The following is a 26022-nucleotide window of genomic DNA, read 5'->3' as shown; positions in this document are numbered from 1 at the left end:
CAAGGCTGTGGAATCTCCAGCACAGGAGGTGTTCAAGAACAGGTAAAACGAGCATTTGCTCAGAATAATAGAGCTATCACTTACCTAAGGATGGATTCCCACAACAGACTGGATGACTTTCCAAGGCTTCTTCCATCCTTTTACAATTTTGACAGGAGAATAAGCTGTAATGTGTTAACTACAGCATTGTAAATATGGAGCAGAGGTCTAAGAATATCCTTATTTCTACTCCTAACATGTGACTTGATTAAAATATTCCCTTTTCCACAATAGTCTTCCTTAACTTTTAATTGCTTATTGTCTAAGTTATGGTATTGTACTTCTAAGTATCTTTGATTCAAAAATTTCTTCTGTTCAGGTTTTCATAAAGCCAATTGTATGGGTCAGTAAGATATCAGCTAGGGTATAAAATAACATGAGGGGGTTAAGAGAAGATGATCATCATTTGTTGAAATCCCCAATATCCTGAATAACAATTTTATATGAAGACTATAGACTTCTGCATTTCCTTCCCCTTTAAGACAGCTTTTCCATTAAAATATTCCAGTTGAGAAGAATTAGCTCCTGGCTAATACTGTTCATGTCTTAAATTGCATTGCTTAGTCCTTCAGTCTCTTTTCTTGAAAATTCAACTTATTGCATAGGGAACACTTGAAAATGTCATTGTGCTGGAGCAGCAAAGTCAATATATCAAGTACAAAGAAGATTCAACCCACAAGCCAGGACAAAATCATGACAGAGTACCCCAGGAATTTTGCAGACCTTGGCAGAAGTGTAGAATAAAAAAGGCAATGCATTTTTATCATATTAAACAGGATGTGACACATATATGTAGATATATATGATATATATGTGATACATATGTAGATATGCCTTAGTTGAACATTGGTATCTAACAATGTTCCTTGGATGAACTGAATATGGTTCTTCTCTGTGTGATCTGGAGCTCATGCCATAAATGAAATTCCTCTCCTCTTGAGGACTGCTTGCATATTTGAGTGACTGATTGCTGTGCAAACAGAAAGAGATGTCCTGCCCTCAGCAGTCATGAGGAGTGACTCTGAGGAGCAGGGTGGATGCCAAACACATTGCTCTGCAGATCTTTTCTCTGCTTTCTTTTCATTTTGGATGCAGTACTGGTAGATTATACTTAGCATGTATTTTGAAACTAATTAAGTTTGACTGTTTATTATGTATCTAAAAAGGCAAATGCTAAATTTCCACATTTTAATATTTTGATTTCATATTTTCCTTAGCAGATTGCTAGTGAAAGCACTTTAACTGGAAAGACTATGACACATCATCTCAAGAAATAAAGATAAGGGTGATTTTTTTCCCCTACATTTGCAGAAACTTTTTCCAATACTTCTTTGGATTGAAAAGCCTCATCTTTGGGATACATACCACAAGGCAGAAGGATAAACCAAAATCTTCCTTTGCTGTTATTGCAGCATGTTGCAGGAATCCCCTATATCCTTTGGGACAGAGCAGAAAGCATTGAAACAACATTTCAAAGGGAATAAATCTTTCAGAATGTGCTACCCCAAAATGAACCTCACCTAGAATGGCTTCCTAGACCTTAGAGGTGTTCAGTTGCTGTTTTTCATAAGCACCACTTTGATGCCCCCTGTTTTGCCTCAGGTATTGGCTGTGGATCCTGCTGGCTTTGGGATTGTAGTTTTAAGTCAGCACAGGCATTTTCCACTGACTTCATTGGTCATGGAATCAGGCCCTGTAAGAACATATCCAGCTTTGTGAGAATTTCATTACACCAACGCACATGGGTCCAGACCGTCTCACCTGACTCTCAAACTGCAAAGCTGAGGTATGTGGGTAGTTAGGAAACATCTAGGTAGATTTAGGAAACATTGAAGGAGAAAAACCTACATTCAACACATCACAGAGGTAGGATGAACATACTATGTTATACCTGTGCAACTGAAAACCCAACTAGGAGCTGAGAGATGTGGAATCACAGAATGGTTTGGGTTGGAAGGACCATGTTCCAACCCCTACCATGGGCAGGGACACCTTCCACTAGACCAGGCTGCTCAAAATGCCATCCAGCCTGGCCTGGAACCCTTCCAGGGATGGGGCAGCAATCACTATGGTTGCTACTGTCTCTCTGAAGCAGATCTAGAGGGATTTTCTGGAAGAACTTGCAATGCTTTTGCTAGTCATGCAGTATTTCATCATAGAAAGAAATTTTTCCCTAGTGCTGAATGCCTTTTAAGATATGACAGCCCCTGTGATTTGTTAATATTTACTATTTTGATTAGTTTAATACTTTAACAGATACAAGGAGGACCAAGGGGGAAAATTACATCCAACCATGGCCAGAGATGAAAGATGCTGTAATTTAAAATAAGAAATGACATCTCAGACCCACTGCCTTTAGCTTCTGTATTGCCTCTAAAGACTTATCCTTTTGCAAAACCCTTGTCATAAATTAAATACCTTCTCCACCAACTGTAAGAAGGAAAAGATGATTTTGAAAGCTGTTCTCCACTGGAAGTCATAGAGAAAATGTGTATTCAAGCTGGACACAAAGTTGTGTAGGACAGGGACCAGAAGCCAGGTGCTTTGGGGCTGCAGTATCTCGATGCTGGTCATCTCATCTCTGTAAATGAAAATTTTGAGCTACAGCAAGGCAGGCTCTCTTTTTTTTAAATGCAAATGCTATAAAAATTAATTCTCATTTATAATACTGACCCAGCACAGTTTTCTGATTAATATAAAATTCCTGTCTTCCTCCAACATATTGATTGCTCTCAAGAGTAAAACAATTGAATACTCCCTTATCATCAGGAGTGAAGTCATCTAAATTTTGCTTAAGGATGCTCATACTATTTGCCTCCAGATCCTTTGAACCAAAATCCTTCCTGTCTATTTATTCTTTGTCTAAAACAATGCCTCCTTCAATTCTTATGCTGATGTCATCTGAGGCATTCAGGATGTGCTTACAAACTGATGGATTAAACCTCACAATGACCCTGGAAAACAGAGAATTATTATATTTCTGACTTGGTAGAGTGGGGAATTGAGATGGAGCAAAAAAAATCTCTTTACCCAAAAGACAATCTTAGCAGTGGAAGGCCTTAGCAAACAGAGTCATTATTTGTTCTCTGGACTTCAAGTCCATTTTCTAGCAGTAATACAACACTTTCCCTCCCCTATGTAATACTTTCCCCTCTTCCTTCAGACATCTGTCCTTGAACCTCCTGCCTTGTGTAAATGCATTATAATCCTTAGTTTCAATATTTCATTCAAGTCATCCCATAAACTGACACTTTCAAGAGTAAATAATTCCATTTCAAATCACCCCCTTTTGTATGTGAGTCATTCTTCCCATGTATCATATTTGCAGTCAGATGCTTTGTGCTTTCCAGCTGAAAAGTACCTCTTGTCCCAGCAATTATTTAGGAATCAGTATCTGCTTTCTATATATTAGTGAGGGAAAGCTTCCAGATATTCTCAGAAGCTTTCTTGCATTTTCATCACAGCCAATTCAATAGCAAATCTGATTTTTATTCCTATAGAATAAGCATGTCAAGTTTTGAATCCCAGTACAGTCTTTACTACAACCCTATATTATGTATTCCGTTTATCCCATGTTTCCATTGTCTTCAAAAAGCACGGGATCAGGGAAGGATAGAGCTGAGATTTTGGAACAGGTTTTCATTGGCATGGATAGAGTGAGGTGCCTAACCTGAGGCAGTTTGCATGCACAAGTATCACAAGGCTGTTCAAAGCCCTTGGGGATTTGAAATCCTCTTCCAATGCCCAGTGCAGTAAAACAACCAGATCCACACCTGCTTTGTGGGAAGTGTGTCTGGCTGGGATGGCAGTGCAAAAGGGAGTGTGTGCTGTAAACTCACACCTGAACTTGCTTCACAGCAGCTGCCCTGTGCAGAGAAGCCTCTGAAATTATGGGAAAGCAAATGAAATGTGTTCACCACTCTGCTGTCTGCTGTGATCATATTAGATTGGACATTGGAGTTCAAAATTAAGGTCTTGCCATCCTGTTGGCAATGTCTGGGTATAAATAAGATTATTTCCAGTGTCTATGTGAAACATTATGGTCCTCTCAATATTCTGTGAAATTATTGTCCCATGTCACATCTGTGTCCCGCTTTCTGCCTTCTTTTGTTTTTAAACCCAGGAAGAGAATCCACTTAAATCTTGAAGTTTTGGAGAAAGAATAAGGATTGATAAAATTCAGAGAAGTAACAGGATGCCTTTCCTGTAACCTGAAGGTTTATGTGGAATTTTGACAGCTAGAGGGAAAATTATTTCTCTTTTCTTTTAAGCCTCTTTCTGATCTCTGGGATTGAAGTTTCAAGGCTTTGGGCAGGCAAATGATGTCAGAATCTATTCCAAGAGCACCCTGCAGTGACTGAAAGGACACTTGGCACACTCATACCCCTTCTCCATCCATGCTAACGGAGAATCCTCAGCTCTGCTTGGCCTTGGTGACTCAGCTCAGAAAATCCCCATTGCTGTAGTCACATGTACAGGGGAGGCTGACTGATTCAATAATTCTTCTACACCATTTTCCAGGTCCTTTTATAAAAATGAAACAAAAAGAAGCTCCAAGTATGCCTGAATTAAGAACAGCAGGGTTGAGTATTTGGTACCCATTTGGAGGGAGGGGAAAGTGAAACAAGATAGCAGAGGCAGACATGCAAAAAATTGCCTTTGGCATCAGGAGTCAACAGATAATGAAATGTAGCTCGGGAGAAATGTGGGCAGAGGGAATTTGCTTTAGCTTATAGCTGGGATTAATTTTTGTTGTTGTGGTGTTCACACATCTGAGCCCACCTGTCAGAAGTCTACATCTCTCCATGACTCAGTAGTAACTACACAGTGTCCTGTAAATGGAGATTTCTGAGAAAGGTTATAAGGGTCCAGCTGGTGTTTCTAGAGCCTGTTGTTATTTTGTCATGTGTTTGGTACCTGCAGGTAATACCTGGAGTTGGTACCACCTTAGTTCTGGTGAGATAAGCACAGTGGAGGCAGAATCAGGGAGTCAGTCCTTTCCCCACTGCCAAGCAGAGGTTTTGTCAGGGATTTGACTGATCAATCACAATTTTTGGCTGATCCCTTTTCAGCAAGTATCTTTTACATCAGCAAAACCACCCAAAATTTTAAGTGCTTTGCAGAAGTGTGTTCCTTTTGATCACAAATAGGTGAAGGCAGTGATGTCTGTCCAGTGCTCACAGCTAGGCCTGAACTGTGCAAAAGCTGTGCTGAAATCCGTGCTCTTCCCACTTCACAATTAAGATTTGGGCCGGCACTTTCCTCTTTCTGTGGAGAGTTTTCTAGCTGTTTAATTGCTTTATTTTTTTTTTTTCCAAGAAAGGATTGTATCTGCCTAGCTCAAGTTAGTGCCTGTGTACCTGTTAGTCCTCCTACAACAAGAGCTGCTCACATGGCCAGTAGGAAACAAAAAAAAAAAAAAAAAAAAAAAAAAAACCCAAAACAAAAAACCTTAAGCACAAAAAAAAAAAAAGCTTGAAGAATTTCATAAAAGTGACCCAATGAACTGTATGAATCCAGGCAAGTTCTAGTCACTTCTTTAAGGTCTGGAGGGGAATTGAAATCTGCAGAAGAAGCTCCCATGACAGCTGGGATCTCCCTGCAGATGGAGCGAAGGTGCAGGGTATGGATCTCATCAAAGACAGGCACAGGAGCCTCTTTGGTTTGTGTTCATTCATGCCTTGCCAGTTCTGCTCACTTTGATGATAAAATTCCTTCTCGCTGCAATTTCAAGGAAATGGGGAGAAAACACACAATATACTTTGGAAAATGTCACTAAGGCTTTTAGAACAATTTTTGTTAAGGAGGCAATGTTTTGTCTCTAAGGGGGATTTGCAGTGTTTCAACCAATGCTAAATAGGAAACTAAACCAACCTGTCACTAAAAGTAAAATGTTGACTCATGTTGACATTTGAGCCAAAACTAGTAACAGGCCTTGGGAAGAGCAGCTATGATCTCCTGCATCTGCTTCCTATCTAGTGGTAGAGGTTATTAACTTTGCTTTACTTTTGTCTATGATAAAAAAAGGATGAATTAGCACCAAAAATATAAACCTGAGTTAAAAAAACCAAGTCTCCTTGTATTTATAGTGCTGTCCCAGAGAAGTAAACTCTTGATAAAAAAACTGTCATTATTTCCACACAATCACAATGCTCATTCTTTAAACCTTTATTAATCCCATTCTGAGAAGCAAAGAATTCAAAATATTCTTAGTGTTAATTGTGGTGAAGTGGGGGAATGCTTAGAATTCTGCTCCAGTAATATTCACTGTTTGCAACAGCTAAAATAACAGCAACCAAATTCATGGACAAATCTGTCATGGACACAACTTTCTGAGAGCTGCAGACAATGCACATCAACTGTGTTGAGGAGACAACCTAGGAATATTAAAACCTGAAATACACACAACAAGTGACCAGCTAATTAATCAGTCTTCCAATAACACTTAATACAGTTCCCCAAGAAAGAGCTCCTGTCTCTCCAAGATATGGCAGGGAAAAAAAATGAAGAACAACCATTTCCACCAGATTTTTGAAGGTTAGAAAATACAGCACATTACTAAATCCTGGAATACATGACCACACAATGGTAACAAGCTGTCAGTCTCAGAGCCTTAGTTTCCCAAACTCTGTTGGAAGTGACTGAGACTCATTTCCAACCTTTCAACTGGGATGTTTTATTTAATGGGTTTTGGTGTGTGGGAACTGATGAAGACCAGTGATATGATAAGGTCTGCCACTTAATTGGGAAATGGTTTGACTTAATGAATTTGAGCTGAGCCACTGCCAAGTGCTATCAGAGGGTGAAATCAATGTACCAAAAAGCCCCACCAAGAGTTGTGTTATGGAAATGAGTGGCAGGATCTGGCTGGATCAGATTCTGATGGACCTAATGTGAGAATCACATGGTGAGATTTTGTGGTTGGCATTATGCAGAGAGTCAGTCCAGGTGATCTGAATGGTGCCCAGCAGATACTAAACCAAGGATGTTTTGATCTCTATGTTGTTTAAAACTTATTTCTTGTGTCTGTTTTCATACTCTAAGTGCAAGGCATCCACTTGCACTCATATTTGTGAGCTCTAAGCTGCTCTAATCAAGATCCTGCAAATGTTGTCTTTGGGAATGGGGCTAAATATATTCAAAATGTTTGCAGGAGCAGGCATTAATCAGAGCAACCCTTTCTTAAAGGACTGCATTTAATTAAATTAATTATGTTTCTTTGTATTTAATTAATTCCATGCTTCAGGGTTTCTACTGGAAGCCTAGAGAGGCCAGGAAGATTTTTTTTCCCACCTTTGATGAACAACTTGGCTGCTGATTTTTGGTGTTTATTTTTCCCTATTTTACTCAGATTCATCACAGATTGGTGGCACCCTAACATGGGACATCAGGTCGGGGCACTGCTTCTTCCCCCTTGATTTCTTTTTGCTCCTGTGCTCAGGTTTTAACAACTCATCAGTTACAGGGCCAGGAAAATCTTCTCCATATCAGATTTGCGACAATTTTGTGTATTGGGTGAATTCCTTGGGTGTTTTCACCTGCCCAATGTCCTGCAATTGAAAGTGCCAAAATCAATGGTGATGACTTGAGTCTGTTCTGTTCTCATCATGTGCAATGCTATAGTTTTAAGTTCGTTTTGCTTTCTTGCACTATAGATCTAATTTTGAACTTTTTTTTCTTTTTCTGGCTGTTGGGCAATGTAGCCAATGATGTTTGGATTTGTGCAGAGAAAGAAAAGGCCCCTGGGGGAGCTCCCAGGCTTAAGCATCTGCTCTATCTTTGCTCACAGAGGAGTAAATTCTGTTACCCAGGTGATGCTCTCCTGGCATCCCTGAGGTAGCTGAGCCTGAAATCAGAGCTTTAAAATTTCTTTATGGTCATAATTCTTGGGGAAAATGCACCTAACAAAAGGAAAACTACACAAATGACAGCTAGCCACAAATTTAAAGAGATTCTAGTGTTGGGTTCAACAAAGATAGGTGATATATTTGAGAAATTATAAGCTCTCATTACAGCTTATAGCAGCCACCATCCTGTTAAAGGTTTCAAAGCTGATCCATGGGGCAGAGCTGTCCCTGGCTGCAGAGGGAGAATTCAGAGCAGAGCTGAGGATGGAGGGTGGGATCTCCTCATGGCTGGCATGAAAACCAGAAGGAGGCCATTTATTGTCCTTCCTCCACGTGACAGGGCTGCATCTGAGTGCTCAGCTTGAAAGAAAACCTTCTGATGAGAGCTGGGACAACAAGGTATCCAGGTATGGATAGGGATTTGTGGTGACCATAATTAATTAGGACTGTGACAACTACTTTGTTCAGATGGCACCCAAAAGTCAGTTTTCCAGGGAAACTAACATGGTTAACAGGTAACAAAACATGGCTTTATTTTTTTTTTTTTTTAGAAATAAAGCATGTTATTGATCAAGGGGTTTAAATGTGTGTTTTCTACTTTGCCTTCAATTTGGTTTTTTGCTTTTTTTTTAATTTGATGTGCTTCAGCACAGAGACTCATTCTTCAGAAAGTCACAGAGGAAAAGTCAACATCCAAGACTACCTCGGACATGAACAACATAGGGATGGAATTGCAGAAATGCCTTAAAATCATTCTGTGTCTGTACAGAACACAGCTTGGCTCCCACTGGGACAGCTGAGACTGAAACCAGTGTCCTTAGACTGAGGAGCAGAAGGTGCTGGAGCCTTGGGGCCCAGGACAATGCTCTGGTTGTAAGGGATGTAAGGACAGAGCAGCAAAGCTCCTCAACAATCCATCTTTCTTGTTTCTACCCTGTGGAAACCTTAATTTATCAGGCAGGTCTTGCTTTGAGTTAAGCCTAGGACCAATATCCCTAAATCTTCCTTCTCAAAATCCTCCCATCTTCAGGTAGAGAGGATGACAGAAATGTTCTGACACAATGCTCTGTAGTTCAGCTCACAAACTGGGTTGGGATTGAAAATGCTGTGATGAGGCTCAAGGTAGAGTGTTCCAGGGCTTGCTTGAGATCAAAAGCTGTCATTTTTCTGCCAGAAATATTGGTCTGTGGGGGGAAATGATTGCTGTTAGTGCATCCTGTCAGGTGTGACTTGCAGGGTTCTTAGGGTTCCCTATCCAAAAAAAGAACTTTCCTGGCTCAGATGAATTTTCTGCAGTAAAGGTAAGGAGAAAGATTTCTTATTTCCTGGGCTGAACTGTGGAATGAATTTCCCCAGGAATTAATGAATATCACATAACTCACTGTTGAAATGCAAGACATCTACCTCTGTGGTGCCTCCTCTGACATGGGACTTGAAAACATTCCTTGGGAAAGCAAAATCCCCTGCACACCCATGTCTGCTGGGGAAGGAGTGACACAGGGCAGATGGCAAACACCAGTCACATCTCTTGGTGGGCTCCTGGAAGGTGGTCGTGCATTGTGGTGAGGAGCCCAACACAAAAACATTCAAACATTTCATCCCAGGGTCTGCCAGCCCAGCACCACCCCAGCTTCAGACGAGGGGATTCTGCCTCAGTAACAGGATGCCTGTTACTCATAGCCTCAGTGTTTGTTGCTCTAAATCTCTAGAAGTTTTTTGTTTGGTTGTTGCATTTACTTTTTCCAATAATTTTAAAGGAAAATAAATTCCTTCCCTTTAACAAAGCTATCTCCTGTTTTTTAGATTTGCAGCTGAGGATGTGTTTGAGGAAGAGAATGCAAGTTTGTTAGGAAAGCTTTTATTTAACAACAAAACCAATCAAACACCAACCAAACAAAAGTCAACAAGCTCACAGATAAACACTCCAGCACAACAAACAAAAACAGAAACAAAACAGTAATGTCATTCAGACAAAAAAAAGTATTATAATTCTTAAGTAAAAGCCACAGATAGAGCAAGCCAGATGCCAAACTGATTTTATTATTCCTCTACTTTAGCATAAATAGGCAAATGTCAAAATACAGCATCTTGTCATTCGACAAAGTGAAATTCTACTAAATTGAATCAAGTGGAACAGAGAGACGACTGTAGTTCATTCAGGCACTCCCTCCCCTCCTGACACTGTGGGCCTGCTTGGCAGAATGCTCAGGTTTCAAATGAAAGAAATGTGTTGGAATAGAGCAAGTGATGAAAAAAATGTCCTTAACAGGAACTTCATTAATTAAAACCCAAGAGGCTGACAAGCCTTGAGCTAATATCGTGCAGTGTTGGGGTAAAGGGTATATATTACTCAGATCTACAAGCCAGGTTTATCCCCTGCACCTATTATCAGGTCTGGTGGAGGTTTCTACTGTAATTTAAACAGTATTCACTGCTGGAAAAGAAAAGAAAAGAAACACAACATCAATAAAACTGAGCATGTTGCACTTCTACTAACCTCAGGGCAGTGTGCTGCTCTCATCATTTATAAAAGTCTGGCTATCAGTGTGAGGGTGTTGTGCTGGGGCACATCACCAGAGTATCTCTCAAAGTACCTAAAGTAGATTAGCCCCTAAAGCAGATTAGCCCCAGACTGGCTTCACAGCAGTTGTCATGGATTTTTTGACTCCTGGAATTTGAAAATCCACCTCGGACAGGATTGTGTCTCAGTCTGTCTGTGAGGTTTGAGTTTCTCTTAGCTTCCTACAGCTAAGTTGGACTTTAGGCTGAGGAGGGGGATCACCCAGGGGCTTTATGAGCATGTTTCTGGCAATAGCAGAGAAGATGTTGAGGAAAAAGTGGTACAGCATTTCCTGAAGATCACAGAATCAACTAGGTTGGAATAGACCTTTGGGATCATCGGGTCCAATCTTTGACTGAACATCACCTTGCCAACTACTGCCAGATGTGCCTCATCTTCCATAGGACCTATAAAGCAGATTTTAACTTCTGGTTTGTAGAGTTTTCAGCCTGCCCTAATGCTGCAAAGTATTTTTCATCATAGGATTCTATGTAAATATTCAGTTTGTCCCTGAATATTTATCAGAACTTTTTCCATGATATTCATTGCTCTTCTAGCCAGATTTCTCTGGAAGTCTCATGAAAATATTTGATCCTTTTGCCAGTACAGAGCACAGAAAAATATTTACTCCTGTCAAGCAAGACAAGGAGAGAGTGACTGGAGGGGAGTTTAGACCAGACAAAAACCTTGACAAGTTTGATGAAAAATAAACCCAAGAACAATTAAAATAAGAACTCTGGGGTGAAATGGTTTGGGCTGTGTCCTGATGGAACCTGAAAACAAAGAGATAGAGAAACTGGTGGAAATTCACATTCCTGAGCATTATGGACTTGCATGAACGAGGCCTCATGTCTCCTGCAACCTTTGTCACTTTTAGTCAAACTTCAGCATGTGGTGATAAGGAATTTTTGTCATAATGAAGCAGAAACAGCCATCTTTTCAATCAGGGATTGAAAAAAAATTCATTTAATTGAATTCCTGTCCTGTTCCCTGACAGAAACAGAGATCCAAAAGCAGGGAAATACCATTGGGAAGCACGAAATGGACATTTTTCACTGAGGACAATGGAAAGGAAAGGGCTGGAATTAGGGTTAGCACCTCCCTCACTGTGCATTCTTTGCCACAAGGCAAATAAAAGGATCAGTAGACCTTATGAGTCTCCCACTGCACTGAGTATCTGTGGGATTAACAAGAGGCAGAGAAAGAAGAAAAAAAAAAACTTTTAAATTGTAATATTGCAAAGAGGATCATAAAAGAAACTGGTTTGCTATCTTTCCTCTCTGACTCTTGTTTTAAATTGAATGTAAATTTCACATATATTTTTAAACAACACTCACAGCACTTAGAAATTTCATCTTTTCATAATGAAATAGCAGACCTTCTTTCCTTTCCTTCTGCTGGTCAGCCCTAGCCCAAAACCCAGAGTCCAAAACCCATGCTCAGTAATGTATATGGAAATCAAAAAATACACTTTAGAGTACCAAACAACTGGTAATAATCAGGCTATTGAAATCAGGGGAGTGAAAGAAAAGGAGTTGGGCCCATTTGCCAAAGAAAAAGGAAAACATACCCAAAGCTATTGTAAAAAAAGAAGAAAAAATGACAATGAGAAAAATTTATTTCTCTAAACAGAAATTGCTTACTAATATAAAGGTCTCCCCAGGCCAGAGGAAGCAGGCAGATGCCTCACTCAGGTTGGCAGCAGTTAGAAATATTTTTCTCATTGACTTTCACCTCCAGCTTCATGGCAGTTCCAGAAACCTCAGTGAAGGTGGACCAGCCATCAGACCACTCCAAGTACAGTAATTTCATGATTATAAGCCGCACTGAATATAAGACGCACTTCCAAGTGCCAGCAACTTTTCATTCTTTGTCCATACATAAGCTGCACCTGATTATAAACCATATATTACAATACAGAGTGTGATAAAAGGTATCTGTTCTATCACCATCTGTTGAGGGTGGGGCAGTGATCCTGATCTCCACGGCAGATATTCTGCTAATGGGCCATCCATTGAAACCAGGCAGGGCATTGTTCTTTATCTTTTCACAACCCATCCTTCCTCCAGCCAGTCATTTTCTGCTCATGGCCATTGAGTCCCACTGTGGCACTGATAAAATTACTGCATCCCATTGGGAGTTGCTCCAGCCAGGGGGAAGAGCCCAACATTTCTTACCAAGATAAAAACTGAGGTTTTGGGACACTAAGGGAGCCCCTTTCTCCACTGGACTCCAGAGGAAAACCGGATTTCTCCACATCACCACTGGAGCTCCGGAGGGAAACTGCACCTTGTACAGGAGCACTGCTCCAACTGAGCCACATCTGTCACTGCAGGAGGATGCAGCCAACACCCTGCCTGACAGGGTGTCAGGTTGTACTCTGACTTTGTCAGGGTTTGGGGTTTGTTTCTTTGTAGTGCTGTATTTCTATTTTGATTTCCCTAGAAAAGAACTGTTATTCCTAATTCCCATATTTTAGCCTGAAAGCCCCTTGATTTAAAAATTATAATAATTTGGAGGGAGGGGCTTTACATTCTCCATTTCAAAGAGTGGCTCCTGCCTTTCTCAGCAGACACCTGTCCTCCAAACTAAAACAGCAACTTTTCATTCTTTGTCCATATATAAACCGCACCTGATTATAAGCCGCACTTTGGGTTCGGACCAAAATTTTAGTCAAAATGGTGCGGTTTATAATCGTGAAATTACTGTAAGTTCTCTATCCATTATTTTAGGCTATATCTATATTTGCATCCAAATCTAAACACAACTTATAACCTGTGCCTATTTCTATTTAAAATTTCCCTTGACACTAGGGAGCAAAACAGACTTGTTTTTCTATTACTAGTATTAGAAATTAGATAAGATTCCAGCTTTTTCTGACAGATGAAGTTAAAGATTTTTGCATAGGATTAGATCACAAAATTCTGGAATATTTCCTACATGAGTTCCTAGTGACTTCTTATTTAATGACGTTTTGAAAAATTGGAAGGCAAACCTCAAATTGCTAGAAATACCTTTCAGTGAGAAATTCAATCTCAGTCAAATTTCTTCAGTCCATGCAGTTTATCAGAAAGATAATTGAGCAGTGATGCAACTAGATTCTGTGAGAATGCTCTTCACGTGGAAAGCTTCAGCATACAATTGGTCTGTAATCAATCAGAGAAAGGGATAATGGAAATGGAAGCCCTAAAAATTACAAATAGAAATATGACAATAGAAGTGGTTATTCATAATTACAAGCTACAAGGAAAGCAATTATATATTCACCTGAGGAACTTTTCAACAGACTGTAAAATTGTCAAAGATATATTTTAACCAATGCAATATTATGGCTTTATCAAACAAAAATTATTGGAGTATTTAGCCAGGCTAGTTTGGATAATCTGATAGAAGTACCTCTATATTAAATGTCTTTTCATCACCTTTCTGACCTTAAATCTGCTGGCTAAATTAGTCTGCAGTGGTGTCCCCAGTTCCAGCCTTGCACATGTATGAAGCCACAGACATAATCTTTGCAGAATGAGCACATTGGCACAGCTGAGGGCAGTGGGGCACTGGAACAGGTTTGCCAGAGAAATTGTGGAGATGCCCCATCCCTGGAAGTGTTGAAGGCCAGGTTGAACATGGTTTGGAGCAACCTGGTCTAGTGGAAGGTCCCTGCCCATGAGAAGGGGCTGGAAATAAATGTTGTTTAACATCTCTTTTGACCAAAAACATTCTGTGATTCTATGATTGTGGTGTTACAATTTGGAGTAAGCTGAATGGTTCTAGTTTAAAAGTTGATGCAAGATTCATACAACTCGTGTATGTGGTACCCCAAATGAGGCGAAAGGGGTTTCAGCTGCTGGAGAAGGCTGTTAATGCTGTCAGCCTGTGCAGATCCTCCCTCTGAACAGAAACATGCAGAGCAAACTGCGATTTATCAGCATAAAAGAACTGCCAAGGGAGAAATTAAGATCTTCCCAGTCTCTCACATGGAGCCTTTGAATTCAGTCTGTCTTCATAGCAGGAATATTAAGTGATCCAAGGAGACTGCCTTACAGTCATTCCCAGGCTTCTTTGTGGAGTAGCTGGCAGAAAAGATGGGAGGGAAACAGCAAAGAAAGGTGAAAGATAAAAGGAAAAGTTTGAAGCGAAGTGTTCCACTCATTTAACTGACTAAAGTTCACCATCTGTGTAGAGCTGTGTTGAGAGCCAAGGAATTTGCATGTTACAGTGAACCATTTATGAAATACACAAACACATATATAAATATATTATAGTAAATTTTCTTGTAGCTGAGATTTTTTACCATTAAAAGACCCTATTTACGCTAATGTTTATTATTTTGCATTAATTGCTTGCTATAAGTAATCAACAGGTTTCTAAAAATTCTGAGGATTGCATAGAAAGTTTCTCAGGATTACATATAACATTGTCTTAACCATTTACTTGAAGTTTTCATTCCACTTCCAAAATGGAGTGCTTTTTTTTCCCCCTCTAAATACTCCCACTATCATTTTTAGCAGCCTGATTCTTTAATTTTTTTTTTTTTTTTTTAATTGGATGACACAGTGTGCATTAGGATCAAACCAGGAAGAATATTGCAGGTGAAAATTTTCCACTTAATTCCAAGAAGTGACCTCCCTAATCCTTTCTGACACATAAATAAGAAAAATCCTCTCTATGACCAGGTCACACATGGCACCTCTGTGGCTGGCATGAAGAAATTAAGTTTCTAACTTAACTTTGTCTATGTGAAAGGCTGCAGATTGCAACATCGAAGAATCTGGAGGCTCAGCTGCTATAATCTAGTAGATCTTTGCACCAAATGAAGAGAGACACAAGAGAAGATGCTCAGAGGTATCTTGCTCCTATGCATTCTCTTACAGTACTTGTCAGTTCAGCAGCACATACAACTCTAAATTATTCTGTACCTTCAACATCCCCTTAGTCTTCAGTTAAACTCTGCATTTATTTAAGGAAATCGTGATGGCTGTTCAGTGCTGTTGAACTCAGTAATTCTTCTACTTTCTCCATGAAAATCGAGGTTTAGGTAAATAAAACCCACAGAGGGGTCTGCCCTGCTCTTGCACTTTCAGTATGGAATGGATCAGGATGAACAGAACATAGTGGAGAAATGAAAGAACAATTAGCAGCACATACAAAATTCCAGATTGAAGGATGAATAATCAACTGTACAAACACAAGATGAGGACTGAAAGTTTTAATGAAAAGTGTCAAGGTGTTACAGTGGATCAGAGGCTGAGTGAAGGTACATTAATACAGCATCCAGTTCTGACAGAGTTCTTCTTAGGGAAGCGCATACCCTGACCAGGACAGCAGAGAAACTCACCTGAGGATGGGAGAATGGATAGAAAACCTGGCCTGAGAGCAAAAACGAAAGAAGGATTTTTAAGAAGACAAGAAACCTGCAGCAACTCCTGAAGGTATTTTCCATTAAGTCTTGTTTACATGCAATATCCATGGAACATATTTACTTTCCTACTTTAGCCACGACATATGAACAAATTTCCCTCTGCTCCTGTAAGTGAAAACTCACAGGCATCCATAGAATCCTGTGCTTTCTCCAAATTTGGCTTTGTCCTCCTCATCTCAAGCCTTTAGACAGTTCCAAACCTGCCAGCCAGCAGGTCAGGGCTCTCCCCAGCAGCTTCAGGATGAGGAGTTGGCTGGGTCCTGTCTGCTGTGTACAAAATAATCTAGGTGTAGGCATCAACATGTACTTGATTTCTTCCCCCTGTAGAGCAGTGTCTTCCCAGCTAAATTACAAGAGCTCTTATTTTGTAGGATAGCAGGAAAGCAGTCAGCTACAAGCTGTAAATGCAGATCCATTGCCTATTTAGATCCACAAAATAGCAACTGCTCATCTTTAGGGCCATAAAATTACTACAATAAAACATATACTTTCCTAAAAGGGGTTGTGATTCAGTGAAGCTGAAAAGCTTCTGTCTGAATAGACAATAGAGCAGGTGCTGGGATCCAGCCTCTTCCATAGGTGTAGCATTTGAGCTACACCAGAATTTGATGCTTCCTGGCCATGGAGAAATCTGTGATTTATTGAATTTCCTCTGCACTGGACAGGGTAAAACAAGTGAAGGTTGCAGGAACACATGCACTCTGCCATTGTGACACTTACTGTTGTGCTAAGCAAAGGCACTAATCATAGCAGAAAAAAAAAAAGCCAACCAAACAAAAAAAACCCAAAAAACCAAACCAAACCAAAACAACCCCAAACAAACAAAGAAACAAAAAAAAAAAAAAAAACCCTAAACTGCCCAAAAACACCCTAAAGACACATTTTCATAGCAGAATATTTGATGCAGGAAAAGGTGTACCAATGTATGCAAGCAGATGTAGTGAACTGGGTAAATTGTGGACACTCCCATTGAAAAACTCAGCCATGACTGACCAGTGAGTTCAGAATCATTTGCAAAAATTGTTTAATAAGTAATCATTAATATGGAATAATTCCAAGGGAATCATGGAAGTTAAAAAAATGAGATAGGACTTATTGGTTACATATTTTTGTGAATTATTAGCCTGCAGTCTGCACATAGCACATATATCTTATTAAAGAAACTAATTTTCCTAGAAACTAAGTCTTAGGATAGACCTGAACTGTAGTGAATATTCCAGCTGTTCAGACTGATTTTATCTCTGTGGAAACAATTCAAGCTTCTATTTATTTTTTCAGCTATGCTGTTGCTACTGAATGAGAGAGCTGTGACTCCACGTTGTTACGTATGTGCACCCATTCAACAATCAGATTATTGACATTCCAGTCCCCTTAGTCTTTAGGCAATATCTCCAGTGGAAAACTTCCCTGTGAGGTGATGGAATATTAGATCAGACCTTGTGGTCATGATCAATCCATGAAATGAAGCCAAACACGAGGAAATTGTTTTTAAACAATTTTTAAAATATATTGAACAAATCATCAGAGAGTATAGCAAACACTGAACAAAGGTGCAATTTGGAGAAGAAGATACATTTTTTTGCCTCAAATGTATCCAGCATACCCATGAGCCCACCTTATGGGTGGGTGTGTGCACCTACACACGCTCTGTGCGCGCATTGCACAGAGCCAGCTACGTGCACACACATATCCATGTGCATATAAATAGTTTTATGGCAGGTGCCTCCAAATGGCAGTGTTCCCACAGAATCCCCAGTTCTGTTTCTTGGCATGGAAACAGACTTCCCTGCCATGTAAAGACATGCTGTTACGCTCTTATGAGTTTTAATTTTCTGGCTAATTGTTGACAGAAGATCATGAAATCTCAGGGCACCCAGTCAACCCTGAGACTGCAAGGGAAAGTGAGGAGCCCAGACACACTTAGCAGCTCTTAATAACTTGTTGAATCTGAACTTCTGTCAACTCTGGCCTTTATTCTTTCCCTAAATCTGCGCTTGGAGCTGTTTTCTGTGTTGAGACATCTTGGGAGCCAACAACCAGCATGAAAGGAAGGATTGCTCTGCCCATCCTTGTAATCCCCTCTCTACGGGAGAGGTGCAGACATCTAAATAAAGAAAATTGCACTTTGTATGTCACCAGGCTCCTCATCCATCATGCTGCTCAGCCAAAATGTGTGCATATATGCCTCCAGTGAGCTATCTATGGGGGAACAGACGAGAGAGCAGGAGTGTTTGCTATGTCTGCCTGGTTTCTAAGAAGCAATGGACTCCCAGCCTAGGGAAAAAAAAAGTGTTCTGATTAGAACACCACAGCCCTTTCTGATTCATTGCCTTGGAGAAGTGAGAGCAGCTTTGGCATATACCCCTGCTATTGTGTGCCAGCTCTGAGAGAAGCCACACTGAGAAGCCTGGGGCCGTACACCATAAGCAAAAAAATAATCCACCGCAGTAATTGCTTCTTGTTAGTGCAGCTCAAACCCACAGACTGCAAAAGGTTAAGCTTTTGGTATAAAACCTAAATAGAGTCTGTCATGTTGTTCCCTCATAAATACAGTACTGTACTGTTTAGTTTGTTGCTTAAATCCTAATCTTGCCAGCGCCTGGACCTTCTGCAGAAGTCTGAACATGAGAGAATATTTCTGGTGTCAAATTCATTTTGAGAGTAGACATTTATTTTGTTTTGTTGTGGGGTTTTTGGTGGTGGTGTTGTTCTATTGTTGACTTTTAAAAATTAATATTCTTACTCTCTTCACTGGAATCAGCCTTCTACATGTGACATGCAGAAACACAGAGGCATGCACATGATCACAAAACAATATTGTGACTACATGCCAAGGAGAAGGTCAAGTCCTCAGGCCATGAGCCTGTGGGCCCACATATGAACATCTTCACTGTGTTGAAGGTTCCAGCACCTGAAAGGGTTGGAACAGGGCTCCAGGCTCTCTCTGGGGGGCCATGGAGGAGCCACAGCCCCCTTGCCTGGGCTCTGAAGAAAAAGCAGATTTCTCAAGCATGGCTAGCACTGTCCCAAAAGCCTCTACACACAATTAACTTGGGGAACTCACCACCACCAGACAGAATTGAAACCAAGGTGGCAGTGCTATTCAAAATATGGCTGCTGAAGCACACCACAGAAACATCCAGAAGTACCTTAGCTTGCATAAAAATATGTGCATAGGGAAAGCAGCAGTGAATTTACATTCCTAACAGGCAAATTTCTGCGGTCTACACTCATTAACAAATTGCCTTAAAAGGCAGTGAAACAGTTAACCAAAGCAACATCTCCCTGCAGAAACTGTGCATAAAAATGTACAAATGTTGTTTTCCTTCTCTGTATCAGCTTGTGTCCCAATGAACTGCTATAAATTATTCTGCAATACAGATTCTGAGTAGTACAGTTAAGCTCATCCCAGATAAGAAAGGTTTGTTGTTTGCAAAGATGTCACGGCTTTAGCCACAGTAATAATGTATCCCTAGACACAGGAATCTCAGCCTGCTCGTGTGAATCCTCATGACTTGCTGCAGCGGGAAAATATCAGAGTTAGAGATGGGTCAGAAGATGTGGAGTGAGTGATCAGCAATTCAGTCTCCTGAGCTAACCTCTGGAAGTCCTTGTACCAAGTACAGGGTGAAATAAACGTTCATCTTGAGACATTTCAGCACGACCTAAACTGTGCTGTTCAAGCTGTACAGACAGCAGGAAAGCATTTAATAGCAATTTCTCTAATTTAAAAGTATTTTCATTTAAAAGACTTCAAACAGATTCCATTTTCCAATGACCATTTTTGTGAAGCAACTCATTTAAGCACTTATCAGTATGACAAACAGGACATAAAACCAACTTGAGAATGAATGAGATTTCTAAAAGCAATTATTTTACTAATGGTTAAGACAAGAATTTTCATAATACTTTTAATTAAATGTATGTTGTAAATAGTCAAATAAAACTAATAATATTGGCAATTGTGCACCCACAAAAATGTATCAGACAATTTGCCCTTCTTTAAAGAAAGCAATTTAAAGACATTTGTTCACCTGCTCTATTCTTTTGCTTGAAGCTATTAAACATTCAGTTACACTGATCTGAGATTGCAATCGTGTCTGGTGTGATGAAATGTGTTAAATTAGATTTACTGACTGGGGAGCCTGGATCACAACTGCTTCCTATTCACTTCAGAATGAATCTGAGTAATTCTTTTTAAAATCATTTTATGAACCTCAAACCTAATTCAAGTCTCATTTTTAGGGTGATTTACAAAAACATATTTCCACGTCTAACCTCTGTCCTGACATCCTTTGTCAGATTCCTGCTCCACCAGACTGTGTTCCTCAAGCATGGTCCAGACCCTCCTGATCATCTCTGTTGCTGGTCTCTGATTTGGTGTTGATTGGTTCTGCCTCAACTTCCTCACTTTTACCCTTCCCTTTGTTGTCTCCTCTCTTTTCATGTCTGCCCTGCCACCCACAAATGTAACTCACCCCAGCTGCTTCTCTGTCAGCCCAGTTGGGTACAGACCCATGGGGAGACCAGGATTTGGCTGATTTCCCTCTTACTCAGTATATCTTCTTGTAATTTTGCTAGCCTTTCAACTAAACTTGTTTAGCTATTTCCAGACAACTCTACATCATAGTATTACCAAACCCTTCAGTGCAGTTTTCCTCTCCCTCACTTTTGCCTCACCATTTTCACTTTGGAGTTCCTTTCTTCTTGAACTTTCACCAAGTCACATCTCACCAGTGCTTTCAAAGTTGTAGCATCACCTTCCTCTGGTTTTTGGTGCCATTTCTTTTGCTCTCTTTCTGTCTCAGAGCACTCTGCTTCTCCCTTTCTGATACAAACAGGGACATGTGTGTTCCTTCTTTAGCACTGGCAACCCTACCCCACATGTCCTTCTTACATCTGAATTTTTCACTTTTCATTTTTACTGCATTTCATACCCCTCCTTACATCATTGATCTCCCACTGCACCTCCAGAGATACTGGTCAGGATTTTGGGTGCCAGCACGCTCTGACTGCTGATTGTCACACTGAGCAGCAGTTGTCACCTCACCCCACCACTGCTGGCCACAGCCACCTCTTGTTCCTTGCCTCACACCACCCAGACCTTGTTCCCAACACTTGGAGAGCCACCAGGACCCACTGAGTCGCCAGGAGAGCCCGTGTGTGAGCCATTAGCCCTTGGCAAACACGGTGTAAGGCATCTTAAGTGGGAACTTTATTAACACAGGGTCTGTATTTGTACAGCTCCTAGCTGGGGAGCTGACCCCAGAGTTCAGGTTCCCCAGGGGCTGAGGCACAATGACTAATAATAATACTAATCCCACAAATATCAGCAAGGGAATGTTTTTGATTACAATACAGATGCTGATGTTTGAACACAGGGTTTCAAAATCTGCTTGCATTGTAATTTAAAAGAAATGGTTGTGCTGTGGAAGGCCCTTTGACCCGTCTATACCTGCTCCCAAAGTGATGTGAAATTCATCCCCTGCAGAAAGGCAGAACAATGAGCCAATTAGACCCCCAAGACCCACAGAGGGTGAGTTATGTCCATAGAGCACCCACATGTTATGAAAGTATATTGCTGAAAAAAAGTACCCTAACTCTGTAACAGTCTCTTTGAACACAATATAAATGCTACTGTGGACCACAGGGGTTAATCCATTACAACAAGGCAATTAGATTTAGTGACTGTTTGGAAGATAAAAGCAGCGAGTCATAATCAATCCTGAGAACCCAGACATGATAAATTTCCATAATTTCCTCTTACTTCATAGATCTGAGCATGACAAAGCGAGTTAGGGTGGAGTGGTTACAGTCCCATGTCAGAAACGCAAGAGGAATTTTATTTTTATTAAACAAGTTACATGTGAAAAAGGAGTCTTTCTCTCACTCTTTCTGCAGTCCCATTCCAGATGGTGATACGTTTAGCCCTCAAATATTTTGACAATGCTTCTTGCTAAGCTTTGAATGTCAGTTCCTGAAGGAAGACAAGAACAAAAGGGGCTTCTTTCCTGGTTCTGCTGCAGCCAGGGCACTTCAAATTGAAGGTCCTATTCACCATCTTCTGGTTAAATCCTGATCAGGATGGTTATACTCTTCTTGCAGCTTGTTTCACCCACCGTGGCATGTGGAAAAGCACATTTCCAGTCTTGTCTAGAGGTGGGACACAGTGTTATGCACACCCAGGTGCTTCCCAAGCCACTCTTGGACCACATAATTCCTGCAGCTGAGAGTGGCAAATCCCCCAGTCCTTAAGCAATGGGCTGTCCACAGAGCCAAAACCTCAGGCCAGTGTGAAAGAGTGGCTGAAAGGAAAACCACCCTGGCAGTTTGAGTTCTGCAGCCATCAGTGCACTCTGCAGCACAGCTCTGCTAACCCAGCTGCAGGAGGATCCTGGCTCCCTGACCATGGCCCCCAGCAACCTCTGTGTTGGCCTAAATTAGGTTCCCAAGGTTGGATGTCTGCTTGTTGAAACTCCACTGACCTCACTGTGTTGTGATATACCTACAAAGGAAAAGATTTTGTTCTCACTGGATGTGGTATCAATGCCCTGGAATGCTGCTGTGCAGGGTCACTGCTCAGACATTCTCTGGAGACTTGGGTTAGGGGAGCAGGACTGCAAGTGCAAGGCACTGCCACCCTGCACAGCACAGCTCCTCCCAGCAATGCTGCCTGGGGCCAGGGAGTGGCTGGGCAGCTGGGATTTGATCACAGCCTGTGGGATTCTTCTCAGTTTTGGCTCTAAAAAATTAGTGACCTAACCTAGGCAAGCATTGAGACTCCTTCTAAACTCATGAGGAAAAGATCAGAGAAGGATTAGAATCATAGAAACATTAGGTTGGGAAAGAACTTTAAGATCAGGAGTAGGCAGAGGTTACTGAGGGATAAAATCCCTAAATGGGGGGAGGATTAATGAATTGTGAAGGTGATAATCATGCAACACAATAAACAATTTGTTTAGAAAAGAAATCTAACATTTAAAGAGCTAAAATTAGATAAATGCAACTTTTTAAATCTCTAGCAAGTTAAAATAAAAAAAACATTAGATAAGATACCTGAAATTGTTTGGTATGTCCAACAGCTAGATAGCATCCTACTCACCTTTTTCCTAAAAAAAAACCCCAAATTAAGCAAGTTGGGCAGAATCCAGGCATTGTCCTGGCCCCTTGTAGAGATGTTAAGTTCAGAAAGACCATACTGGAATTCTCAGGAAGAGAAGATGTCCCTAGTGGGATAACCCTGCTTTTTCCTAGGAGAATATCAGAGTTGTCTTCTTCAGTGAGCCCCCCTCTCAGCATCATAGGAGTCACCAACCAAAGAGGTGGCAGAGCTCTAAGAGTAAATAAACAGCATCCCCCTCCTCTCCCCACCCAGCCATCAGCCCCAGCACTGTGCATCTGCTGGCAACATTTGGGTTGGGAGAGCTGGGATGAGCTGCCTCTCTGTCTGTGACACATAATCCCCTGTTTGACAACTGGCCTGCATGTCTGTGGTGATGTGACCAGCTAACAGCAGTTCAAGCATTCCTCTACTGTGTGCAGCTTATTAGGCCTTTCAACATTTTTTCTTATTAATATAAGAATATGTGAGGAGGAAGAACATGGTAGCAATTAAGTACAGCCATGAATTTTATGAACAGCATGCTGGAAACCACATTAATGACTTCATCAAGGCGAAGTGCACACATCAGCCCAGTGATATTTACTTCTTAAAATAAATGTAGAGCTCAGGAAAGACTCCCAGCTGACAGCCTGAGGACCAAAGCACCCTCCCAGGCACAGAAAAGACAGAGTGAAAGCTGCAGTGGGATATACCTTACTGCATTGCCAGGCACATATGGCCCCCAAGCCTGTTACAGAGGGGTCACCTCTAGACTGGCAGAATAATTCAATTTTACATCCTTTGCTGCTTATCCACACTTGGAAGAGGTTCCTGTTTACGCCAGCAGTAAGAGGATCTTTAGTTTTATAGTAACCAGAGACTGGATTCTCCTCTGAACTGCAGCAAAACAAATCAAATTACAGTTCTCCAAGAGTCAGCATCATTTCAATGCATCTCTTTGCCTGGTAGGAAGTAGAGGCTCTCAGCTACCTATGAATTTAATCGTTGTTGTCTATTTGCTATTTTTTCCTAATATATTCACACGTCTTTTCCCGTTGAGGTTGGAAGAAGTTTACCATAAATATCCCTAAACTTTGCCTATTTTCATCACCTCCTTTGCTGCACTGTCCAAAGATGACCAACTTCAAAAAAAAATCTTATCCCAGCCCTTATCATACTGACCATCAATGCCTCAGTGACTTTTACTGCAGGGCTACCTGTTGGGTTATTCTCATCCAGAGGGTGGCCAGTGGTCAGCTCCATCCCACTGGATGATTTATTCCAGCTCCAGACACCAGACACTCCCACTGCATTTCTGCACCTCAGGGGTGGCCAGTCTCAGACTATTCTGATGAATGGTTGGCTTTTGAATGCAGAAAAGTGGAGGGTTTTTTAAAGATTTTTGGCTTTTTAATGGAAGAAGCCACTTTTGATCCAGTTTGTGCAGCGAGAACAGCGAGGTCTGGGTCTCCTGCAAGAACAACAACAACAAATATTTCAGACAACCCCAACCACAAAATTCGTATCCAGTTCAGCATTTGAACATCCATAAACTTTGTTCTTGGTTGTGAAATTCAGCTCAGATTCTCATGGCAAATCATTTCTAAGGCCAGTGTCATAACTGGACTCAGGCCATTCTCTGCTAGGAACTGAATCACTGCACACAGAAAACTGGAAAATTGTCAAGTGAACAGAAATATACTGAAAAAAATGCTAATGGACAACCCCTTCAGCAAAGGCTGTTACCTGGGTACTCCATGCATAACCCTTTAGGTTTCTTCACCCTATTTTCTTCCACTTTTATTCCACTGCTAGTGAAATTTATCACATGCTGGTTTTGCACATTCTGTACTATTTCATGGGAGGATATTTGAGATAAAAAACAAAACCAAGTTTTGCTGTGTATTCTTCCTCATGCTGAAGGAACTCATAGAATAAAGGAAATGGAAAAAAAAAATTTCCAAACACATGAGAGGAAAGAACTTTTTAAGAAACCGAATCATCAACCTGTGAAATTCATTACTTTTAAGTAAGATTACCAAATACACCTGAGGACCTAAAACAATTGATTTTAAAGTAATCTTATGTATGAGCAGAGCACATTTATCCTGGAACAAAAGCCATCATTTAATTTCTCTATAAACTTTTATGGGTTTTAATGAAGTTAAGCAACTGAGGAAATAATTCTTCAGATAAATCCAAGTAATTGTGTCCTTTTCAACAGAATTGCAAAATCACAGAACTGCTGGGTCTGGAAGGCACCTCTAAAGATTGCCCAATCCAAGCCCTTGCTCAGAGCAGGGTCACCTGCAGTGGTTTGCCCAAGACTCTTTCCAGGTGGGTTTTGGATTTGTCCAGGGATGGTGACTCCACAACCTCTCTGGGAAACTTGTTCCTGTGCATGACCACTCATCTAGAGGAAAATTGGAATTTGCTGTGTTTCAGTTTGTGTCCACTGTCTTTTCTTCATTTACTGGGCTCCATGAGGTGAGACTGGCTCTGCCTTCTTTCCCATCCCCTTCAACCAAGAGTTTATACATAGTGGTACTCTTATTTTTCTGACCTAAATTCTATGCCACACAATCCTGCAAACACATATGTGTATACATATATATATAGACTTAAAAATATAAATATTCACAGTTATGTGGCTGGCTTTAAAACTGCACATAGTCCTGATCATTTTATAGTTTGTCTTGTGTGCAAGTCTGCACAGGATCAGAACATTTAAAATAACCAATCTGGATCCCAACATGAAATATGCATCTGACCTCAAGATGCCGGGCATCTCACAAACATAGCTAAGAATTATGTATGTCAGGAAACCTACGTGGAGAAAGATTAGAAATGGAAACTATGAATATTTAAGTGTCTCCTTGGGTTTTTTAATGTAAATTTCACTGAAGCCAATCTCTTTCAGTCCATGTTTTTTTAAAACATTTCCATACCTCTGAAAGTATCTAAGGTATGTTAATAGCCAGCTTTTATACAACACCAGCAAAATGACACCATTTCAACTTATCAGAGTTCCTGCTTAGTAAAAATGTCACCTTTA

Source organism: Catharus ustulatus, chromosome 3 (genome assembly GCF_009819885.2).
Source record: "Catharus ustulatus isolate bCatUst1 chromosome 3, bCatUst1.pri.v2, whole genome shotgun sequence".
NCBI classification, from domain to species: domain Eukaryota; kingdom Metazoa; phylum Chordata; class Aves; order Passeriformes; family Turdidae; genus Catharus; species Catharus ustulatus.
Note: the sequence above shows the minus strand (reverse complement) of the source record.